The sequence below is a fragment of the Typopeltis vanoorti genome, chromosome 18 (assembly GCF_054136105.1).
Source record: "Typopeltis vanoorti isolate ZY-2024b chromosome 18, IOZ_Tvanoo_1.0, whole genome shotgun sequence".
NCBI classification, from domain to species: domain Eukaryota; kingdom Metazoa; phylum Arthropoda; class Arachnida; order Uropygi; family Thelyphonidae; genus Typopeltis; species Typopeltis vanoorti.
In genome coordinates this window covers 22,526,440-22,551,153 of record NC_143566.1, presented here as the reverse complement: position 1 = coordinate 22,551,153, position 24,714 = coordinate 22,526,440, and the positions used below count along the sequence as shown (strand labels likewise).

Here is a 24,714-nt window from a genome sequence, read left to right as displayed (position 1 = left end):
AGTGGCAAGGCAATATGTCAGTCATTCCTCCTAAAAATGCTTCAAAATTATGTAGAATTTTTATGAAGCATTGATAACTTATCAAAAAAATGCAATTTTTATTCAATCTAAAAGAAAGCTTTGAAATATACGACACAGATCTAAATGACTCCGCATAACAAAATTAAGACAAAATAAAAGATAAACAACAACAGAGAGAGATGATCATAATCACTCCCTGTTTTCGTTTATCTCTACCTGATATGTATCATTACAGGGTTTACAAGACACTATAATATTACTGCATGATTGGATTTACATTGTCAACCCAAAATTAATCTGTTATTTGTCAGAATTCCAATAATGTCAGATATTACAGTTTGGTCATGAAGGCACTTCTGGCTGCATCAATCCATTCAAGATGTTGGTCTTCCTCTGGAATACATTCTTGAATTCTAATGATGTCAAGTTCCTTTCTAATATCATCATTATTCTTAACATCATTCTACCACTGGACCCACCTATTCACTGCCACAACTAATTTTTCTAAGAACTTCCATAACTGAGGTCATGGTCTTTAATCTTTGATTATCTGTTTTTTTTTTCCTAGTCCAATACATAAGTTAAAACTAGTTGGAGCACTGTCTTATATACTGACAAATTAGTGTTTTGGCTATTTTTTTCTTTCATTCCATATAAATTTATTCACTTGATTCCTCATCTTCTTGGCTTGCTCAGTATACTGACCATTTCCATATTTAACATTCTATCTTCACTAAAAACTTCACCTAAATAAGGTCGAAGTTTTACTTCACCCTGACTATTTTCAGAGTCTGTCTTTTTATTGCAGATTTTCATGACAAATTTATTACAAAAGTTATTTAATTCAATTAGAGTCCTAGAGACTTGTAATGAATTTATTTAAATACGGCATCACCTGCATAGAGGTAAGAACTGAAATTAACATCTCCAGTTTTGATCAAATCCAAAATTGTGAGTTTTTGGATACATGGAATGAGTTGGGAGGAAGAATAGTTTAGATATGATGGATGGCCTACAAATGAATGCATTTGGAATCAAAGAAACTATATTATGATGGAGAAATGGTGAGAATCTATGCATAAGAGTGAATAAATTATATAACTCTGTAAAAGACACAAAATCATAGAAGTGATTATGATGAAAGGATGACTATGTGCTTGTCTAGTTTGGACTTAAGTATGTGCAAGAATGTGATCATCATCAATTTCTGATATGCTCATATTACTATGACAGAACTAAATGATAACGATAACAATTTTCCTCCAAATTAGTCTATCGCTTGTCAGCACCCCAATACTGTCGTATTTAACATTTTACTCTTCTACCACACTTCTGACTAAATCAATCCACATAGACCTCGGTCATAGTCTGGGTCTGTTTCCTGCCATCAAACACTGTTTTACTAATCTTTTCTCTCCCATTCTACTTAAGTGACTATAACACCTTAATTAGCCTTGTTCACACATTCTTGAATGTAAACAATGTCAAGTTTCATCCTAATGTCATCACTTTTACTATGATTCTGTCCCTGATGCCATATCTGTTCAGGCTCTTAATTTTTTTAAAAAAACTCTCATATCTGTGGTCTGTAATCCATCTTTCTGATCCATAACTTAAAACTGGTTTGAACACTGTCATATATACTGCTAGTTTAGAGTTTGGCAAATACAAATTTATTTAACTGACTCCCCACCATACTAGCTTTGCTTCTATTGTCTATTTCCAGATTTAACTTACTATCTTCACTAAAAAACTGTGCCTAAATAGCTGAAATATTTTACTTGTTCTATAGGCTCTCCGTTGAGAATGCAGGTGACATTTTCTATGTTCCTGCCAATTTTAATAGTTTTGGTCTTTTTGTTGCTGATTTTTATGCCAAATTTGTTACAGCCATCATTCGATTTAGTTAAATAATCCTGGAGACTTGCACTGGATGTATTTAGGAGTACATCATCTGTGTAAAGAAAAGAGCTAAGTTTGAAATCTCCAATTCTAATAACAGGTTTAATGCCACTTTCTTTCATAATGTGATCCATATAGATGATGAATAGAGTGGAGATAATGTGCCGTGCCCATGGATTTCACATCAACCATCTTCCTGCATTCTCTTCGATTCTAACTGCTGACCTACAACTTAAATATAGATTAAGTATTGCCAAGTACAATGTTTCATTTACCCCATGTAGCTGTAGTGTTTTAAAAAGCTTTTCAAAACACTCATATGCCATTTCCAGATCTTTAAAACTTACATACAGATTACTGTCATAAGGATGTCTGTATAACTATATAACCATATATATATGAACAAGGATTTAAAAATTGTCCAACTGGATCATGCGATCATAGAGGTGTGTGAGTATATATATATATATATGTTACTGTAACAGTCTGAAAATTGGTAAATTTTAGCATTTACCATAGTGAGATGGTAAAAGTCAGAAAAAGGCTTGTAAATGCTTCCATTTCAGTAAACGCCTGAGTACAGTGCGAGTATAGATGGGTGTGAGCGGCTACGATCTAGAATCAGTTTGTTTTTGTGCTAATAATATATTTTATGTTTTTTTTTTTTTATTTCTTTCATGAAAATGAGTGATATTGTGCAGAAAAAGTTTTACAATCTTTTGAGTGAATCAGTAAATAATAAGAAAGATAACTTTTATTTACCAAGTGAGAGATACAGTTCTCTGTTGAATGAAGTGAAAGAAGCTAAAAGTGTTCAAGTAAAACAATGTTGGCAACATGGATGGAAACAAACAACACAACAAAGTGGTCAGAAGGATAGGTTTAGGTTAGGTAAATAAGTTACTTTTATTTCATGAACATTTTCTTATAATACATTAATCAAATGTAGATAAATAATAAAGCAGCTATGTTTAATGTTATTCTGGACATTATGTTTCAAATTTAAATTGACAAAGGTAAATTATTATAATGTAAACAGGCTTTTACCAATTGGTGTTGGTAAATGCTGGCATTTACCGAAATGGTTTGGTAAAAGCATGAAATGGAAGTGTTTACAAGCATTTTTTGGAATTTTAACACCTCACTATGGTAATGCTAGGATTTACCACTTTTCAGGCTTTTACAGTAACATATACACCCAATTCTCCATTTAGGTAGATTGGTTTCAGAAAAAAAATGTGTAAAAAAGAATACAATGCATATGAAAAAAATAGAAGAATGGTTCCAGATGTGAAAAACTGATACGAATAATAACTTATTTTCAAACAAAATATATGAAAATCATCGAATAAAACTATTTAATTTTAATGGAATGTTTTCTTTTGTTTTTTTTAAAAAAATACTTATTTAAAGTATATGTACATATGTATCTTTCTTAAAAAAAAAGTGTGTCACTAATAAAACAGAAATGCAAAAGGGCTCAAATACATCGCACATATGGTAATTAGTTAAATTTTATTCACTGTCACTTTCTGACAGTAGCCACATTCTTTTATGTGAGACTGGAATTAAATCACTTCCATCACTTGAAACACTTTGGCCTTTTTTGTTCATACTGCAATGGCGAAACATTTTCTTCAGTAAAAAGAACTAAATTAGCACTAATTTCCAATAATTCTGAAGGTTGATTTTTTTTTTTTAACCATGAACTCTGTAATTAATTGTTGAGATCATGTTATTACTAAAACTTTGTATAATTCTTCATATCGCACCATACATGACTTCAGTTCACATTTAAACTGTTCAACTCATTCAGTATTTGGATCATGTGTAAGAAAATGACTGCAATTTTTATTTATTGGCTATTTGAAGCCCTTCTTTAATTACTCCTGCAGTGAATGGAATCTCTTCCTCATCATCATCGAGATTCTCAAGGACAGCTTCTATTATTTCATCATCACTAACAGCCTTGTCAACCATCAATTCTCAATATCTGCAGAAGAAAAATCATCAAACTCTTCTCTGACAACTGCATGTACTAATCTGATGATATTGGGATATTCAGTTGTATGCAAAGGTATGGAATTTTTCTTTTTCACACATTCTGACTAAGTAGCTTTCCAAGCATGTATTTGAAGTAAAAGGTTTCAATTCTGATAATGCCAACTTAACAAGTTTGATGCAATCCAAAATAGAAAATTTCTTCCACACATCAATAACTGTCATTAAATTATCCTTATCTAATTTATCCAAAATGTATTGGAATGTTCTTCTTATGTAGTAACTTTTGAAAGTAGTAATCACACCCTGGTCTAGTGGTTGTATTAGGTGGCAGAAAATGAAATTCCACATTCGGTGTTCTAAAAAAAGATGGCAGGTGCATTGTCTATAATCAATAAAACTTTGAAGTCCAGGTTTTTTTTCTCCCATCAAATAGTGTTTAACTTCTGGAACAAAACAATGATGGAACCATTCATTAAAAATTTATTTTGTAACCCAACCTTTTTTGTTTGCCTTCCAATACACTGGTAATGTGTTCAAATCCACACCTTTCATTGCCCGTGGTCTTTGGGATCAATTATTGAGTAATAGTTTTAAACATTTCGAATTGTAAACAAGAAATGACTGTTTAGCAAACAACTCCTTCCAAGTAGCTTTATATAGACGGGCCTCTGGTAACGGACCAACTTAACTCCGAGGAATCAGCATAGCACCCTTCTGCTTCTGGGAACCAACGGAAAGTGAATATAAAGGATTATCTGTCGGCTTAACTTTAGGGAATAGTAATTACAAAAATTTTTTGTTGTTGTCGTCACCACAATTGTCTACATTCTGTAGTATAGAGTAATCCCTGATATTTAAAACATCAAGGGGTTCCCCAAAATTCAAGTTTAAGTACATATGTACTTAAACTTGTTCTAGGAAATGATAATTACAATGGAAATACCCTTTTTAACAGAATTCAAACAGAATTCAAACAGAAATTTTAAAAATAAGTGCCATTTGAACTGTGTAAAATCAATATATGACTGTACAAAAAACATGGAGGTTACTTATGTCTATACACAAATGCCAAGTGTATCAGGAATAAAGAGGTTGAGTTTGCTGCCTTGGTAAATACCTTGTTGCCTAAGATTGTTGATATTAGTGAGACCTGGCACTCAAGCAGATATTCTAACTGGAACTGAATATAAAGGGTATACTATTTTTAAAGAGGAGACAAGATGATGCTAATGATATCAAATGCATTGGGTCTAGTTAGAGTAGAAAGCTATGATTGAAATGTTAGTAATAATCTTCCACTTAGCAGTGAGTTTAAAACTATCTGGTGTGGTGTGAAATGGAGTCTCACATGATTTAATACATAGTGAGACATTGTTACAGATGTAGGTCATTTACTGGTGACAATAAAATGTATCACTAATGGGAACTTTATCAGTAATTATCATGGGCAACTTTAAATTATTCCAAAATCTCATGAGAAGAATGATGGTGAATTTCTTGACTTGTGATGAGACAACTTCCTTAAGCAGCATGTGACAAAAGGAACTCTAGGTCCAAGAGTACTAGATTTAATTATAATGTCTGATTAGAATTTCAGTTAAAGAGCTGACTGTTCTGCCTCTGGATGATGGCAGTCAAGCTCCACTAAACTGTAAACTGGCAAAGTGTATGGATTTTCCATTCAGAAAAGATACATGGCAAACTGCAAAACAGGAAATTATGAAAAAATGAGGAAAATATTAGGTTCAATCCGATGATACTGGTTGCTAGATGGAAACTATATTGGTAGTGTATAGCAAATAATTAAAAATTATATTAATGATGCAATATCGGAATTGTTCCTAGAGTTTGAAGAATAAATAGGGTGGGAGTGAAATGGATGTGAAATCTTATTAAGCAAGAGATTCTCAATAAAATTATGTCAGTGATGAAAATTATATGGCACATCACAGAGTAGCAACCATATTGTACAGAAAGCAAAGTCTGGATATGAAAAGCAACTAGCTCTGGAAGCTAAAGACAACCGAAAAGAATCCTATCATGTTGCAAGTAAAAGAAAGAGTGAATGTGAAAGAATAACTAATAAAAGCAGATGGTATGCAGGTTTCAGATGCAGAAGAGATGGTTCGACTAATGAGCATCCGTTTTGCTAGGAGCTATCAACTTGGGTGTATGCAACATAGTTAAATTAACTGATGGCAATTAATTTAATTCATACACCTGAGTTTCTTAATCTTAGATTAAGAAACTCAAGTGTATGAAGAGGAAGTAATAGAGCTGGTGAAAAAAAATGAATGAGAATTCAGCAATAGGGACTGATGCAATATCAACACAGATGCTGAAAGAGTATTCAACTGAACTGGCTGTGCTTTGACCTGTAAAATTTTGAATCTCAGCATTGGGATGACTCCACAGGAATAAATATAAGGTATAATAATCTCATTGCACAAGGGTAGTGCAGAGCATACCTTCCCAACTTTTGTTTTTTTATGTTGGGCCCATACATAAGTTTAGTTGGTCAACTTATAGTACATCAGTAGCATGTATGGGAAGAGAATCGGAAAATGAGGAACTAGTTCACATTGTATTCCTTAGGAAACACATGAGAGGGATGGCAGTTCCACAATAAAGCAACAGTAGGAATGGCAGAGGAGGAAAAGAAACTTGTTCTGTGAGAATGGAGTTTGAAGAAGGGATGTTGGGGGGGGGCTGCACATGTTTCAATGGATTTGGTGGAGAGAGAGAGGTGGAATTATTGAGGACAGTTCTAATAAACATTTACTATGGAAATATTTATAGAAGATGCATGCAGTAGATACTAGATACTTTTGTGAGAGTGAGCTGGTAAGAGATGAGTCATTAATAAGTCTGACTGCTCTATTCTGTATTGCAGAGAGTATTTTGAGGGAGCTCTTAGGGGGCACCTCCCGAGATGTGCAAGCAGCACTCTATGGTTGGGCAGATTTGTGATTTGTACAGGGTTAATAGCTGTTTGAGGGGTAAAGTAATGCCTTGAACGAACGAGGAATCCTAATTTTTTGGATGCCGAGGAGGCAATGGTTGCAATGTGTTCATGCCAAGAAAGTATTGACATCAAGTTAATCCCAAGGGGGAAGGATCTCATCTTGCCTAGAGATTTGGGTGTTGTCAAAGGTACAGCTGGGATAATAAGATTCTTTTTTGGGGGGAAAATAAGGCAGAACTATGAAAATGACAAGGTTCTCTGAGCCCCATTGAAGAATGAGTTGGAGATCAGAATTTAGACTTGCACAGGTTGTTGCACTGTGAGTTGTAATGGTTTGTTCGGTGCAAGATTTGTCAAGTGAGAACAAGTAATGTAGTGTACTGTCATCAGCAAAACTGTGTATTGGATTGGCAGTCAACTGGAGCAAGTCATTGATGTATACAAGAAGCAGGGTGAGTGAGAGGACAGAACCTTGTGTTTATCCTAGTTTGCATAGTTATAAGATAGGGAACCGTCATTTGCAATGTGCATCCAGTGAAGAAACTGGCAACCCAGTTGCAAAAGTCACAAGACAGACCAAATGACAGAAGATTACTTAACAGGCACTTGTGCAGGCCTGATCAAAGTCTTGGAGATATCAAGTGCAACCATTTGGGATTTGCCAAACTTTTCCATGGTCCTTATCCAGACATATGTGACACAGATGAGCAGATCCCCTGTTGAATCCATACTGGCAGTTGTTTATTAGCACAGAGGTTGGCTATTGATGGTTCTCTCCATTACTTCAGAGAGGAATGAGGTAAGAGAGAGATTAGCAATAGTTTGATGGTGATGATTTTTCACCCTTCTTGGGAACAGGTTGGACATAGGTTAATTTCCAGGGTGGTGTAGAGTATATGCCTGTAAGAGGATAAAGAGCAAACACAGAATAGGAGTCAATTCTGGTGCACAAATCTTTATGAGAATTGGAGGAATGCCAATTTCAGGGCCAGGGGATTTTTTAGTATCTAATTTGGATAAGATTTTTCTGATCACTTCCTGGTGATCAGAGAAGACAGAGTGATGGGTGTTTGGAATACAAAATCATCTATGTAAGCATTTGAGGAAAAGTACGATGCCAAAAGATTGGCTTTCTCTCTGGGTGATGATACAATACTTATCTGGGTGCAGCAGCAGTGTTGGACAAAAGTTGTGGACAACTGTTTTGTCTAGAGACCAAAATGTGCAGCTGCCAATTTGGGCACAATGCAAGTTTCCTACTTTTGACTCTTTGGAAATCAGTTTTTGATGCACTCATGATTTTCTTGCAGCTGTTTCAAGGCTTTGGTGTAAGTGGTGAGAGAAGGCAGAGTTCATGATGATGGTATGCTTGGTTCTTTATTTGTACAGACTTTCAGCATCATTTGGAGAACCAGAGCTTACGTTTTGGATGGGAGTTTAGCGTGGAATGGGGAACATGTGCTTCCATTCCGGAGAGGAATACTTCAGTGATGCATTCAGCACATATACTTGGTTGGAAGACCAAAAACAATAATCCAACCATGAGAATGAGGCATAGAAATCTCAGAAGTCATCCCACTTGGCAATGTTATAATGCCCGATGACTCTTGGTTGAGAATGACTGTGGGGGTGTTGCTGGTGGGAGGAAGAGCTAAGCACAAGGTTGTAGTCCGAATTACTTAAGGGAGTTACAACTTTTACAGTATATTTTGGAGGACAATTACTTAGGCAATGTGTCTAACTGATGTCTCTAACTATCCACCTATCAGTATCTCTGAGATGGGGATGAAGATTTCAAAAGATAATAAGAGCATGCATCAAGAATTGGGTTTTTCAGAAAGTCTATACCTTGCAATGAACAGCATGGGTTTACTAAGGGAAGATTGTGTTTGAGTAACTTGTTCAGATTTTATAATAATGTTGCAGTTGAGTTAGACATGGGGGAATGGATACATTATGATACTTTTGGACTTTGCTAAGGCTTTTGAAAGAATAGTGCATGGAGTGCTGCTACATAACTTGAAGGATATGGGATTGGATTATAAAATATTAGCTTAGATAACAGGATGGTTGACTGACAGGTATCAAAAAAAGTGGAGTATGTTGGATTTAAGATATCCAGGGATCAGTAATTGGTCCACTGTTATTTAATCTTTACATTAATGACAATGTGAAAGATGTGACAAGATACATACAGCTATTTGCTGATGATGATGCAAAGATAGGCAGAGTAATACAATCAGAATACAAATAACATGCAGTACTTACAGAATGATTTCAACATGCTGGAATTATGGGCCATGCAAAAATGACTGTCACTTCAATGCCAGCAAATGTAAAGTTTGGCATTGGTGTCTTGAGATATCCACTATTGTTATTATATTAAGAGGATTATGCGAGAAGAAACTAACCTGGTTAAGGATCTTAGAGTTTTAGTATATAGGAAGGAAGTTGAAATTCAGGGACCATATAACAAATATTACATGAATATAAATGCAAGATTGTCAGATAAGGAAGACATTTTATCTGTTTATATTTTTTTTAATACAAAGCCTTATCCTCATTAGGTGTACTGTGCACAGATCTGGTCTCCTGGCTTGAGATAATGCAGAGAGGAGTTTGTACCTTGGAGAGGGGTGCAAACGAGTATGTTAAAACTATGTTTTAACATAGTTTTAGATAATAGTGTGCAACTAACATACTATGTTAATTGCACACTGCAATTATTTATACCAGCCCCACTGTTACTGGATTGTGGTTGTCTTGCTTTTGTAACAAACTTTGTGTTATGTGCTCTGAAGATGCTGGATATAATACTAGCAAAATATTAGCTTCTAAGTTAATAAATAGTTATTTTCTTATCCATCTGTGTTCATATCATACCGTGAAATCTATTACAACGAGTATGTTAAAAATTGTTGGAATATGGAATGTATATTATAAGGATAGATTGAGAATCTGTGGACTGCAAACATCAGCAAACAGTAGAAAAGGGGGGGGACGCGATATGATAAAGACCTACAAACTTCTGAAAGTTCCATATGCATACTAGTAGATGGAATTTTTCATTTCATGGAAAGGAGCAAGAGGATGAGAGGGCATCCATGAAAGCTGAGAATGAATGCAGTCAAAAAAAGTGACGAGAAACTAGATTTTTCTCTCAAAGAGCAATATGTGATTGGAATGGCTGTTGCCTTTGAATGTGGTGAGTGCCGATAGTGCGACTGATAAGTGGCCTCCAAGTCCGTTTTCCTGGGATGTCTTAAAATAAAAATAATAACATCAGGTTTAATGCCACTTTCAATCAAAATTTGATCCATACAGATGTTGAATAACAATGGAGGCAGCATGCACTCTTTTTACGCTTGATTACAAACCATCTGCATGAACCTTCGATTCTAACTGGTGATTTACAACATGGACAAACTGACTGAGATGTCCTGTTTACACTATATAAAATGTAGTGTTTTGGGCAGCTTTTCTCTTTTTTATCTTGTCATATGTATTTTATCTTTTCCAGATATACAAAACTTAAATACAGAACCTTGTTATATTTTCCTGATTTCCCCACTTAAACTTTAAAGTACAAATCCAATTCTGACAATTCCTTATGGCTTCAACTCAGCCTTTTCTTCCCAATGTTTCTCGTATGCAGTATTTCTTAGCCTATTTGCAAGTATGCATAAATCTTACTTGAAAAATCAATAAGAAAATTGCTCTAATTCTCACATTCAGTTTCAATATGATTTCTTCTTCTCAAGGAAAACTTCTTTAACTTCTTGAGCCCAACACAAAGTACAGAATGTACCTTGTGTTGGGCTTCATCACATGCCTCTCTATTTGATGTTTCTCACCCCAGAGAGAGAGACTTCAAGGTTTGGTTCCTGATTTTGAACTTTTCCATATTTTTTCATTAACAGCTACGATCAATCTTGGAACTTCTAGTATAAAGATCACAAGATCAGAACTAATAGAAAGAAATTTTATTGATTCATTACTCAACTAGTTTAGTTTGTTGTCAGGCACACCTCACCAATAGCAATTTTTTTTAAAATGTATTTATCATTGTTTCAATGTTTATTGAAACAATGATATATGATGACAAATTTATATTTAATATTGTTGGAAGTTTTTCTACTTGATTATACTATAAATTAAAGATACCAACAAATTATATACTTGGTTTTATTCTTTATCCAAGTGTAAGCAAACAAGTTTGCATCTGAAGTATTTTCAGGACTGGGGAAACTCATATATATAGAGGCTGATGACTTCATATCACTTGCCTTAGTATCCCATAATGCAAAGCACATATCCTTACAGGCATGTATAATGCTATGCATTATAGGAAGGATCACTACCCAGACTGGTTTCGACCTTTATTGAGGTCTCATCAGTGGGAGCCAGACCTACAGGTGATACTAAGGTTTAAATAATGCCGAGTCATAATTCTTATACGAGTAGTCAAAAGATATCACACGTTATTATCGAAATACTGTGGATTAGAGATAGTTGTTGGAAGATGAGATCTCAATAAAGGTCGAAACCGATCTGGATCGTAACCCTTCCCATAACGCACAGCATTATATATACCCATAAGGATATGTGCTTTGCATTATAGGACACTAAGGCAAGTGATGTGAAGTCATCAGTCTATATACGAGTTGCCCCAGTCCTGAAAATACTTCAGGTGCAAACTTGTTTGCTTACACTTTGATAAGGGATTAAACTAAGTATATAATTTCTTGGTATCTTTAATTTATATTATATTTAATATGCATTAAATGAAAATATTACCAAATCAATATATTATGAATTGTAGAAAAAAAAATCAATGTGAAGAATCAATCATCAAATTCCTGATATGTACCCTCATGGGATGTACATGAGGATATGATAGTACTACATGAAAAAGTTAGACCATTATTAACTTCCTATCAATAATCCCCCCCCCCCCCAGATCAATCTCCATGTTTGATCTGGGGGGTGGGAAATTAAAGTTCTATGTTTGGTCTATAAACGATATTTGCCTTAAACTTAAACATCTTACATTAAACTCACAAAAACACTCCCATACCATAGTATTAGTACCATGGTTAGTATAGTTAGTATGTAAGATACTCTGGATACTATGATATCTAGAGTCTGACAACCTTTCATGGGAAGGATTCATATAAAAAATGATGAGTTAAATACTTATATTTTATAATACTTATATCAGTGATGTGCAAAATGTTAAAAATACCAATTCATGAAACTATAAAATATTTATAATATTGCTATGGAAATTTTAATTCATTAGAGACTGAGGATCCCTAGAATCAATTAAAAATGTGGGCTAATATAACAGCACCAAACAACACGGTGGCATGTTTAATATTATTATTCCTTAAGCATAAAGTAAAGAAAAATTAACATCTGTTAAAATAAATCTATAAACTTTCAGTAGAAAATAAATTCTACTGAAAAATGCTCAATTTTTCAGCAGAATTCATAAAATGACATTCTCAAGGACATAAGTGGAGTGACAGAGATGAACAAGGCTACAAGTTTCTTCCTTTAGGATATGCTCTTAATTATTATTTTTGAAACAATCTTTTCTGCAAAATGTACTCTATTTCATCCCATCTTGATAAGATTAATGAAATGTTTCAGTATCTCTGCAGTTTCAATAAACAGTTTTTCAGATAAACATTTTCATCTTTTATTTTTTAAAATGACAATCCTATCTACAAATGTTTACAGCTTGAAGTCCATGTGTGTGCGCAATGAGTTAAGAGCCAAATAGAATGCTTCATTGTTGTATAATGAAACCTGTGGAGCATTCATGACTAAGCATACACATGTAACCACAGTAATAAGATTTTTAAATAAGTAAATATTTAATACGCAATTTAATTCAATAAGTAAATAACTGCGGAAATCTGGCCTCACGCAACATAGAATTGAAAATCTAAACCATAAGATCCGTTGGAGGGAAACCAAACTTCTACATAGATCTTCATATAAACATGAATGTTTATATAAAGAAAGTGTTGAAGCCCTACATCACAGACCTAATTTGAGCCATAATAATGTTCTTACTATCCCTAAAATCTGGGAAATTGTCATCCTAAATTGTGTAAAATAATTTTTATATGTTATCTCATTTTAATGTAATCTGTTTTTTTTTTCCAGATATATTTTAATTTAATTCTATAACACGCTACTGCAAGCATAGAGGGATTCCGTTGTAAGCATGTGTCCTAACTGTATGTAATTCCTAGTATTGCTTGAATTAACTGTACTGAAGATGTCCCATGATACTTAGGACGAAATATTTACTTATTAAAAATAATTTAATTACTGTGGTTATGTGTGTATGTTTAGTGAAGGCACTTCATCCCTTGAATGGGCAGGATGATAGTCTCACATCGAATAATAATCAGCTATCAACTATGAGCATTTGTAATTTAGTTTAAAATAAAACTACAACATTATTAATACAAGTTGATTCAGGCTCTGAAATCATCTGAAACCATGACAAATGTCTGCAAGTCCAGATTGTACACCACAACCTCTTTAAGGACCCTGCTGTATATTACTCTGGCTTAAGTGTGCTGCAACATGCAATCAGTATACTCCAATGAAACTAGAAGTTAAAATATTGCTTTGTGCAAATTTCACTTCAAAACTCTTCATTTACAGGTAGGCCACAAAGTAAGTAGAGAAACATCAATCATCTCCCATGTCCAGCCCATACTTCTGGTTGTAAATTTAGTCTCTCAATTTAAAAGTACGAGAGAGAGAGAGAGAGAGAGAGAGAGTCGAATGAAACTAACTGCATATGTTATTAGTTTTCGCAGTAAACATGCTAATTAACTAAAGGGAAACACTATGGAGCCTGTGTGTGAACTTAACAGAAACTTATTCAAGTGCTGGGATAACAGATAAGCTTGTGAACTCATCCCACTGACTACTAGCCTTATCAGCAGATGCCGTTTAAGTATGCCTAGTGCATCATATCTGAAATAAGCACTTATTTGGTTTTGTCTTTTACGTTTATCTGGCAAACTATGTTGGATATGTTATACATAAAAATGTGCATGAATTCACATGGAGAGAAGATGCAAGAAATAAAAAATGTCTTGATTATGTTATAGTTAATAGCGATGTTTTCCCACTTGTTCAAGACAAGAGTATATAGGCGATTCAAAATAAGAAGTGATCCCTATTTGGTTTTGAGCAGAATAAAAATTGAATTTCAAATTGAAAAGAAGAGTTTGTAAAAGGTTTTAAAATCAAGGTTGAGCAGCTTTCAGAGGTGAACTGTAAACTCAAATACACTTCAACATCATTGAAGAAAAAATGAAAGTTGAAAACAAGAACCAAACTTTGGAAAGGCAATCTGGGATTTAGCTAACCAAATTGTATTCATATTGGCTTAAACAAAAATTTCAAATGATGGTAGAACATGATAGAATTTCATGCCGGCTGGGGCATCGCCTGGTTAAACGAGCCCCCCCCTGTTGTTTTCACCTGGGAACCAGGGCAAACAGTGAAAAGTCAGCTACTGGAACAAATCCTAAAACCCACCCCAACTCAACATCACCAGAGTTCAAGATTGGTACTATTAACATAACAAGCCTGAATGGCAAAGAAATGGAGCTAGCTGAGGAATTGGATAAGTGCCAGATCGACATAATAGGAGTAACTGAAACAAAAAAAAAAAAAGGCAACAACTGGTGAGATCTTTCTGAGCAATTAATACAAAATATTATATTCAGGCAACGACAATCAAGAAAAAGAAGGAGTTGCGGTAGTATTCAACACTACATTCGAGGCTAATCTTCTTGAATGGCAGGCAGTCTCAAGTAGAGTGATGAGGGCAAATATCAGATGGGGAACTGGACAAGGAGACTTATTTGTGCCTATGGTCCCACAGAAGGTTCTAAGGTAGAAGTGGCTTTCTCTAAAGCCTCAATTTTTTGAGGCTTTAGAGAAAGGAACTGACACAATGAAAAAGGAAAAGTTGGTCCTTGTTGGAGTTCTAAATAGCAGAGTAGGAAATGATTGTTAGACATACAAAAATATTTTGGGAAAATTTGGAGAAAGGAGCAAAGCTAACAATAATGGCAAATATCTGTTGGATTCCTACTCAGTACATAGACTGGTTATTATTAACACCATGTTCCAACATAAAAATGTGCACAAATTCACATGGAGAAAAGAGGTAAGTCTCATTGACTATGTTATTGTTGACAGTGATGTTTTCGGACTGGTGCAGCACACCAGAGTGTACAGAGGATTTGAAATTGAAAGTGATCACCATTTAGTCTTCAGCAGGATAAAATTGAATTTCATATTGAAAAGAAGAACATGTAAGAAAGTTTTAAAGCGAATAAAAGTTGAGCAGCTCTCAGATGTGAACTGTACACTAAAATACACAAAGATTATTGAAGAAAAAATGAAAGAGTTTGAGAACAGGAACCAAACCATGGAGATTCAGTGGCAAACACTGAAGAAAACACTGATTGATTCACCCAGAGGCATGCAGTGAATTTTCAAGGTTAGAAAAATTAGAACTCTGTGGTGGACACAGGAAGTTAAAGAGGAAGTGAAGCATCTGGCAAATAAGTCAGCTTGTGCTCTTAGAGAATACAGAGACAAATGTAAGAAAGCTAAACACAGAGTGTAAAACTAGCTAAACAAAAGTCATGGGAGGACTTTGGTAAGAACATAGAAAATCAATATCAAGAAGGTGGCAAGATATTCTGGAGGTTCTTGAAGAAGCTCAGAAATGGAGGAAAGAGTGCTGTAAAAGAATTAGAGATGATAAAGGTGACATGAAAACTGGTGAAAAAGATATCCTTGATGTATGGAGTAATTACTTCAAAAAATTGCTAAATGAGCAGTCAGGAATACATATCCATATTTGAAGTAGAAAAAACCATCAAAAGCCTGAAATGTGGAAAGGTAGCAGGAGTAGATGCTATTCGACAAGAAATGCTCAAGTATGGAGGTATTAAAGTCTTACAGTGGCTGCACTGCATAGTTCAGAAGGCTTGGACAGAGGGACGAATTCCCGATGATTGAAGTAGAGCTCTCATAGTACCCATATATAAAAAGGGAAATAAATCTGAATGTGATAATTACAGAGGTATTTCATTATTGAGTGTTCCTGGTAAGATATATGCAAATATACTTCAGAAATGGTTGAGAAGGATTATGGAAGAGAAGCTTGGTGAAGAATTAGCTGGATTCAGGTCAAATAGAGGCTGTCAGGATCAGATACTTGAGAAATCATGGGAATATAACAAAGATCTGTATTTAAGTTTTGTAGATCTGGAAAAGGCATATGACAAGGTACAAAGAGAGAAGCTATTCAAAACGCTACAGTTATATGGTGTTAATGGGGCTCTGGGTCTTTGAGCTGTAAGTCAGCAGTTAGAATTGAAGGAATTATAGGAAGGTGGTTTAATGTTAAATCTGGTGTCAGACAAGGATGTAAATTATCCCCTCTGTTATTCATTATCTATATGGATCACATTACGAAGAAAAGTGGTATTAAAGCTGATATCAAAATTGGAGGTGTTAATCTCAGCTCTTTGCTTTATTATTATTATTACCCCAAGACCTCATGGAGTCAAAGACTCATCTGAGATAATGTTATACTTCTAAATAAATCTGCTACAAGTCTGCATGATTCCCTGACTAATTTGAATACTGTTGTAATAGATATGGTATGAAGGCCAGCATTAAAAAGACAAAGACAGAGAAAAAGCTGTTTTTTCTTCATACACATTTTTCTCTTCCATATGACACTCATGTTTATCCTGCTCAAAATGAAATGCTAATTGCCTCATTTGTTGCAATTAGCCTTGCAATTTTTTTATGTAACTTTTTGTTTCCAATTACTGAAAAAATTCCTCTAATTCTTCCAACTGCTCTTTGGTTCCATTTATTATGACTAGACTTGATCTTAAGTATGACTTCAAGCAACCAAGCGCCACTTCCACTGAGCTACACAGGCCTTGGATTCAATATTCACTTAATTTGAATAATTTTGCATCACTGAAGTGAAGCCTTTTGGCTCTTTATTTCAGTAACAAATTCTAATATTAAAAAATTAAAAACTAAGCAAAAAAAAATAAAAATAAAAAGAGTTTTATCCCCCATCGTCCTCCTCTTTTTTTTCTTTTCCTTATTTTTAAGGAACATAAAATTAACTTCATTCTCAAGGTTTGTTTGTTTTGAGATTTAATAATGCAAGGACATGTATGGTCATGCTGCACTAGAACACGTAACATGAACCATACATAGGTCTAAAAACTATATACGAATATAGAAATAATCATAAATGAAACATTTCTTAAAATTATGCTAAGTAATAAATAAGTAAAATGGTATAAATAAATAAAAATCAGTGTAGAAAAACAAATGTACAAGATGGGCATAAAACAGATGCAAAAATAAGTAAAAAAATGTATTAAAATATTTAAAAGTATATAAAAGTAATATTAAAAGTATTTATAAAACTTAAAAAAAAACTTTTAAAGGCATGAATACAATAAGTTAAACTAATAAGTATATAATTTATATGAGATGGTTAACGTTAATGCTCTGTAAAAATTTAAAAACCAAGGTGACACTCGACGAGTCTGATAAATCTGCCTGAGTGTAAAGGACTCAGACAGATTATGAAAATGTCTAGAATGGTGACTGCGCTGTTGGCGAAATGAGGGCAGTCGGTTAAAACATGAATGATGGATAGTCCAGAAGCACAAAACTCACACATAGGCATGCCATCACGCTGCATTTGGAAGGCGTAAGATGACTGACCTATGCCAAGCCAAGCATGACCAACTTCCTCTGTTCGAGTCCTGTGTAGGCTAGACTGCCATAATTTAATTTCAGGCTTAATTTGGTACAACTTATTATTTGTCTATCTTTGTCTTAGCTGTTACAAATGCCACTGAGATAGATGTTTTTGTCTGATAATATGGTACATACAGATGGTGGATGTTTGAGAAAAAATGAGCTATCCTAGCTGCAGTACCTGCAGCCACATTTCCCTTAATGATTCGAAATGGCTTGGAATCCAAAAGATGCATACATCTAAGCATAGCTTCCATAACTGTAAGAGAAGGTCTTAGATGCAGGAGCACATTGGATGTTTCTGTAGCTCTAGACTCATTATTGCCTGAAGAGAATGTTGTAAGTCTGAATATGTTATGCACTTTTGGTAGTGATTCAATCTGATGTATTTTAGTTTGCAAGCTCAATCACATATATAATGTTTCTGGAAAAATGGCAGAAGAATCCACTAGATCCTCTGATTTCAAACCATGTGTGGAGACAGGCACAAAATTAGAGTATTCAGTTTTGCAAGCTTCGAAGAGCTGCTGATAGACAACAGGAGGGACGGAAAATTTTGATAGCATACTGAAATACAAGATACATGATGGTATATATGATTGCCCAGATGGGCACATTTTCTACTTCAATTTCTAGAGTTTGTAGGAGAGCTTTTATCTGCAAACCAGAGTTCTATGATAGTCTGCTGAGTGTTGTAAAAATTACCCCTTATCTTGTTGTGGCTGTCTTTCTAATGGCCCTCATATTACATGAATGACAGAAGATGGTGAAGTTATCCACATGGAAGGCATTACTTTGTTGGAGGAAGTTGTTCTGTTATCCAGTTGAAAACATCAAGTTTATTTTTGTTGAAGCGGTTGACAGAGACAGTTGTTGACGTGGAAGTGACAAAGGTGATTCATTTTCTTCAGCATATGGACTAGGAGTATGTAACATGTGAAATACTCCAGTTGCAATTCTGATGACTTGATAGTGAATACGGTCTAGTCATCGCAGTGTAGTCTCTCCATGGCAGAAGTATATACTTGGAAGCCATAATCAAGTTTTCTCTACGTTTGTTTGTACCCCATATAAACAAAGCAAAGAACATCTGTCAGCACCCCCAAAAAGTGGAAGATAGGATGCATAGAATGTTCACTGCTTTATGGCACTTGTCTTGAGCAGACATATCTGAGGGAGGAAACTGAGTTTGCTGTCAAATATCAGTCCTAAGAACTTGGTTTCTGGTGCAACTGAGATTAATGATTGTCCTAGATGGAGCATCTGCAAGAAAAGTACACCCAAACTATCTTCTGTTATGTAAATCTGGACCCATTTGCAAAAGTCCATTCTGAGAGATGGTCAATGGCTCGCTGAGACCGTCTTTCTGATGTCCATCATATTACATGAATGACAGAACATGGTGAAGTCATCCACATGGAGGGCATTAATTACTTTTGGAGGAAGTTGTTCTGTTATCAAGATGACCTTGATTCCAAAAAGTGTAATACTTAAAACTGAACTGAATGGGACCCTCTCCTTTTGGTTATACAGTTAGATGAGTGCACTTCCCACTTGGACTTAGAAGATTCAGTTAAGTAAAAAGTTCTCAATAAAAAGAGGGAGATTCCCTCTAAGAATAAAATTATGTCAGTCTTTCAGTATTCCAAGTCTCCAAGAAGTGTCATATACCTTCATTTTCCATATAAAAGAAAACCAACACTAGATGATCTGTAGAAGAGTGATATTTTTGGAAGCCAGATTGTGTTCTGAAAAAGGGTTCTTTCTCTCCAGAAACAATACAAGAAGAGAGTTAATAATTTTTTTCATAATCTCGCACAAGCAGCTGGTCACAAAAATCAAACAGTAGTTATTTGGGAATTTTGGATCCTTCCCTGGCTTAGGAAAGGCAATTATAATTGCCTTTTTCCAGGATCCAGAAATAGCTCTCAGAGAAAATTCTGTTGTAAAGGTGCAACAGTTGATCAATGGATAATGGTGACAGATGTTTTACCATCTTGTAATGAACACTGTCTAGTTCAACAGCAGTTAAACAAGGTAGCATTCATTTCTTCTTTAGTGAACAGCCTGTCATATTCTTTGATGCTGTTCAGAGAAAATCGGATTTGTTGTTTTTCTGCTTTGCTCTTTTGGGCAAGGAATTTGGGGAGGGGGGGAGGAAGATGTTGCTGACGTTTTAGCAAAAATCTCTCTGAGTGCGTTGGCAATTGCTATTGGATCAGAAACTGTGCAACCATTATGTTATAGGATAGAGAGCCGGTGGGTGGTATATCTGCCCTTTATTTTCTGGATTTCTTCCCAGACTTCTTTAGTGTTGGTTGTCCTTATGGAGGCTGTATATTGAACCCAGGATTCCTTTTGACTCTAATGCTGGATGTGTCTTGCTCGAGCTTAGGCACGTTTCAAAGCGAGCAGGTTTGTTGTTGTGGAGTATTTTTGAAAAATACCCCAATCTTTCTTCTGAGCTTCTTTGGCTGCTACGTGTTCATCATTCCACCATGGCTTAGGGAATGTGGAAACCAATTATATGTTTTAGTGGCATGATTCACTGCATCACTGATAAGAGATGAACTGACTGTTGCAGAATCAGAAACTGCTAATGAGGAATAGGTGGACCAGTCAACATGATCAGTTTTTTACCTTGATATCTGTGATTTAGTACATGATTGCCCATGTAGAAGAGTGGATATCACAGGAAAGTGGACACTACCAAAGAGGTTGTCATCAGTTTCCTCACTTGATCATTAGGAAAAGAGCGAGCGAGCAGATAGTTAAGTCAATAGCAGTGAATGTTCAAGTAGGCATATGGAAAAAGTGTTGCTTCCTGTGTTTATAAGGGAGAGATTGCTGTTGTTGAGCATATATGCTCAACAACTCTTCCTCTGATGTTTGTTTGGGAACTGCCCCAAAGAGTGTTATGTCCATTTAAATCCTCCATTAAAAGGATGGTAACTGCAATATGACATTTTCAAGGTCATCTTGAGAGACAGACTGCTTCTATGTTTGTATTGGGTGGGACTTGCTGGGAGGGTATATGGTTGCTCACAAGGATGACAACTTCTCCATGAGCAGGTCCATCTCCTATCCTGCCCTTACAAATGATGGTAGTATTTTGTTATGTCGGATCATCTCTCTCAGCCTTAGGTATGTTTTCTGCAGGCAGAAGCATACTGGTTTGTACTTCTGAAAGAAGACATTGATGCCATTGATGTTTTGATGGAATCTATGACAATTCCAGTGTAGGAATGCTTTCATTATTTCTTTTTGGTGGTATCAACTGGCTTCCTGAGTTGAATTTTGTTTTCATTAGTTCTGGATTTTTTTTTTATTTTTAGAGAATTGAGGATGTCAGTATCCATCATTTCTTTTTCTTCAGGAAAAATATCCACGAAATATCCGAGAATAGTGATATTTGTATTTCTAGAGCACTAGGTACGTGAATTATTTTACCTTCTTCAGAAGAAATGGAGATATCCATGCCATCTGAAGATGGTCTATCTAATAGAAGGTCTCAAGGTATGTCTCTGATCCTCTGCAGCACACATTCCATTATTGGATTTTTGCATAGTGGGACCATCTTTAGTACGAGCTCAGGAGTGAATCCCTACCAACTGATCTCCTTCGTTTGTTCAAAGAAGATGGCAAGTAAGTCATATTATTCAGGGATGTTGTAATTGTGAGAGGGCATGATCGACCTATGTATTTGGATCCCTATTGACACTTTATTTTAGAGATGCCTTCTCAGCATAAGAGGATTTACCAGCTGTTACTGTCACTTTTGTGGTATATTGTCTCTTTGCCTCCTGTTAAGTGATGCATTGCTATGTTTTTATTTTTTAGATCTCATCTTTCCACCTTTGGCATGCCCAAGAGTAAGCTGGATAGGCTGCCTCACAATTAGAGCATTTTCGCTGTTTTGCTTTTACAATCTTTGTTTTCACAATCTCTACTGCCACATCCATCCCCACAGCATGGAAGCAAGCCTATATATACAGCTGATTCCAAAAAAGAGATAGGTATTTATCCTCACCATCACCTCAGTGCTCTCTAAAGTAACAGAGAAAGTCATCGACAATCAACTTCTTCAACACCTGGAAAAATGTAATTCAATCAGTGACCATCAACATAGACTCTACTAGTCAAGATCAACAGTAGATCCTTTTGGCTACATCACCTGCTTTTGGACACATGCCATGGAAAGGTCTGGAGAAACCTATGCTGTTGCACTAGACATTCCCAAGGCATCTGATGTGGTTTGCCATCAAAAGGTCAAAAAATTGCCATCATATGGTCTGTTTTCCCCCTTGTGCAACTAGATTGCCAGTTTTCTTTTCTGTTAGGACATCCACTGTGTGTAAATGGTGAGGAGGTGTTCTCTTCAGATTTCCCTATTAATGCAGGTGTTTCGGAGGGATATGTTATCTCGCCCACCCCCTTTCTCATATACAGGGTGGCCCAGAAGTAATAAGGCAACCAGTGAATCCATATTTAAGCACAAAAATTTTATGAAAAAAAAGCAGAAAAAGTTAATTAATATCATCAAACAAAATCAATAAAATATCAAAATAATAAAAAAATTATGAAATAAATAAATAAAATTATTATAACGAATAAAATAGTAATGAATTGTAGTAACTGCTGTTCTGGTAATTACTCTGTTATCACTTTGAGCCACCCAGTACATAAACAATCTTCTCTCACTGTCCTCAAACCGTGCTCGCACTTTTGCTGATGATAGCACTCTATATTACTTCTATCCATATGATAAAACTTTGCAGTGTTCAAACATCTCAAACTTCAAGATCACCTACAGTGCCCTCAATTATGATTTTGATACCATCCTTTAATGGGATGATGACAACTTAGTCACCATCAATGCTTCCAGAGCACAATTTTGTCTTTTCCTCACAAAAAAGGCCTTAGTTCTTGTTCCCCTTCCCTTTGTTAATTGCAGCTCAATAGTCAAGACCAATTTCTCTTCTTTGACTGACCCATTGTTTTTCTTTTACCTTTTGCCTATCCAGCTATTAACTCTGTACAAATCTGCTCAATCTTGAAATATTGCTCTCACATTTGGTGTGATGCACCAAAAATCTCTCTTAAAAACTCTTGGTGATGTTCAGAGAGCAATTCAGCTAACTGACAACCCCCCTCTCCAGTCAATGTCCCACAGGTAGTCAGTTTCTGTATTCCTTCTTACTCTCTCTCTCTCTTCTAGAGATACTTCCAGGGGTGATGGTCAGTAGAACTGGCATCTATCATGCCCTTCCTCCCCACCAACATCATTTCTAATAAGCCTAACCATAGCACTAGAAACAGCTGTTGCATTCTTTTATAGCTGATTGGCTACTATAAGCTAACTTCTCCAGTTCATCTTTCATCCCATATAATAAGTTCTGTGGAACAGCTATTCCCTTGAAATATGCGTCCCCAAGTACTATAACCTCCAGTTCATCAGAAACAATACTAACAAACTGTCTCTGACTCCTGCATGTTCACCTGCACCCGACACACACCCACACACACAAGGCACTGATTTAATATATGCTTTGTCATCAATATAAAGAAATTATGGCAAGAGGTATCCCCTCTTCCCTAAGATAAAACTGTGCTGAACTGTCAATGGTGGCACTTTTGTTTGTATTTTTATTATTTTTTTAACCCCCATGTTCACTATATTTTGATTCCATAAACAAAAGTGAAATAATAATAATTATTATTATTATTCACGTTACACCTCCAAGGAGTCTAAAGACTCATCAAGGGGAGGGGGGGGCACCTACTTTACAACTCACTGTCTCCACCACTCAATCCACCAACTACAGTGAACTGCATCATCTACATCAGGGGTCCTCACCCTTTCAGTGGGACGCATTAAAAATTTCAATGAAGCCTGTGGGCCATTAAGCTATACTGCAGTATTTAAAATTGTAAGATGCTTTCCAGATTCACAAGGAATGCTGTGCATTTGATACTTTATATAAAATCCTATAAAAATAAACAAACTCAGCTTTAAGAGCATAGGGTAGGAGTCAGGTTCATGATAAGTAAATACAATCAATACTTGAAAAAAGATAATTTAATGAAGAAAACATTAATTTTTTACAATGTCAATGGGCAACTTGGCAATGCTTTCCCTTGACCAGCTTGTCTATGTTGGAAGTCGCAATGTGCGCAGAGTATTCTAGAGATGTTGGTCTGTAATCTGAGTTCTTCTCTTGGACTTCACATGCTTCATTCTGGAGAAGAACTGCTCATATAAGTATATGCTTCCTAACAAAGGGCACATCTTCAAAGCATGTCGGCGAAGATTAGGGAATGCATCCTCAGAAATGTAGTCTTTGTAAAATGCAAGCAAGGGCACATTGAATAATTTCTCTCTCAAAGAAGAGTTGTTTTGGAGTTCAAGCAGCTCCATTTGTACTGAGCCTGGCATTTTGGCAGCATTGACACTGAATGGCATTGAAAATAAATCTAAATAAGACTGTTGGTTACGAAAATCACTAAATCTCTCTTCAAACTCACTTCGCAACATGGCTAATTTTGTAGCATATTCATCAAGAGTTGAAAAGTTGGACTCAGTGAGAAGCTGAAAATGAGTTAAGTTTTTTTTTTGCAAGTTGTGCCTCCCAAAGTTTGAGCTTGGCCACAAAAGCTTTGATATGATCAAACAGAGTGTGCACCAGTTGATCTTTGGATTGTAGCCACGTATTTAGGTCATTCATATGCAATGAGATGTCAGTCACAAAGGCAAAGTCTGTCATCCACTTCGGATTGTTGAATTCCGCAATCGGCTTCCCCTTGGTTTGCATGAACTGCTGTATTTCACTCTGTAAGTCAAAGACTTTTAAGAACCTTCCCTTTGCTCAACCAACGCACATCACTATAATAAACCACATCGCAGTGATCGCTTCACACTCTTGGAATTGACGATGATTCAATCCTCTTGCCCTAATAATGTTGAT

At 35.5% G+C, this 24,714-nt stretch overlaps 1 protein-coding gene across 5 annotated transcripts in view; it reads right to left on the bottom strand.

The window, feature by feature from the left end:
• Positions 1 to 24,714, bottom strand: part of LOC150096537 (coiled-coil domain-containing protein 102A-like) — a 404,861-nt gene that overhangs the window by 19,822 nt on the left and 360,325 nt on the right. The window lies entirely within an intron of this gene.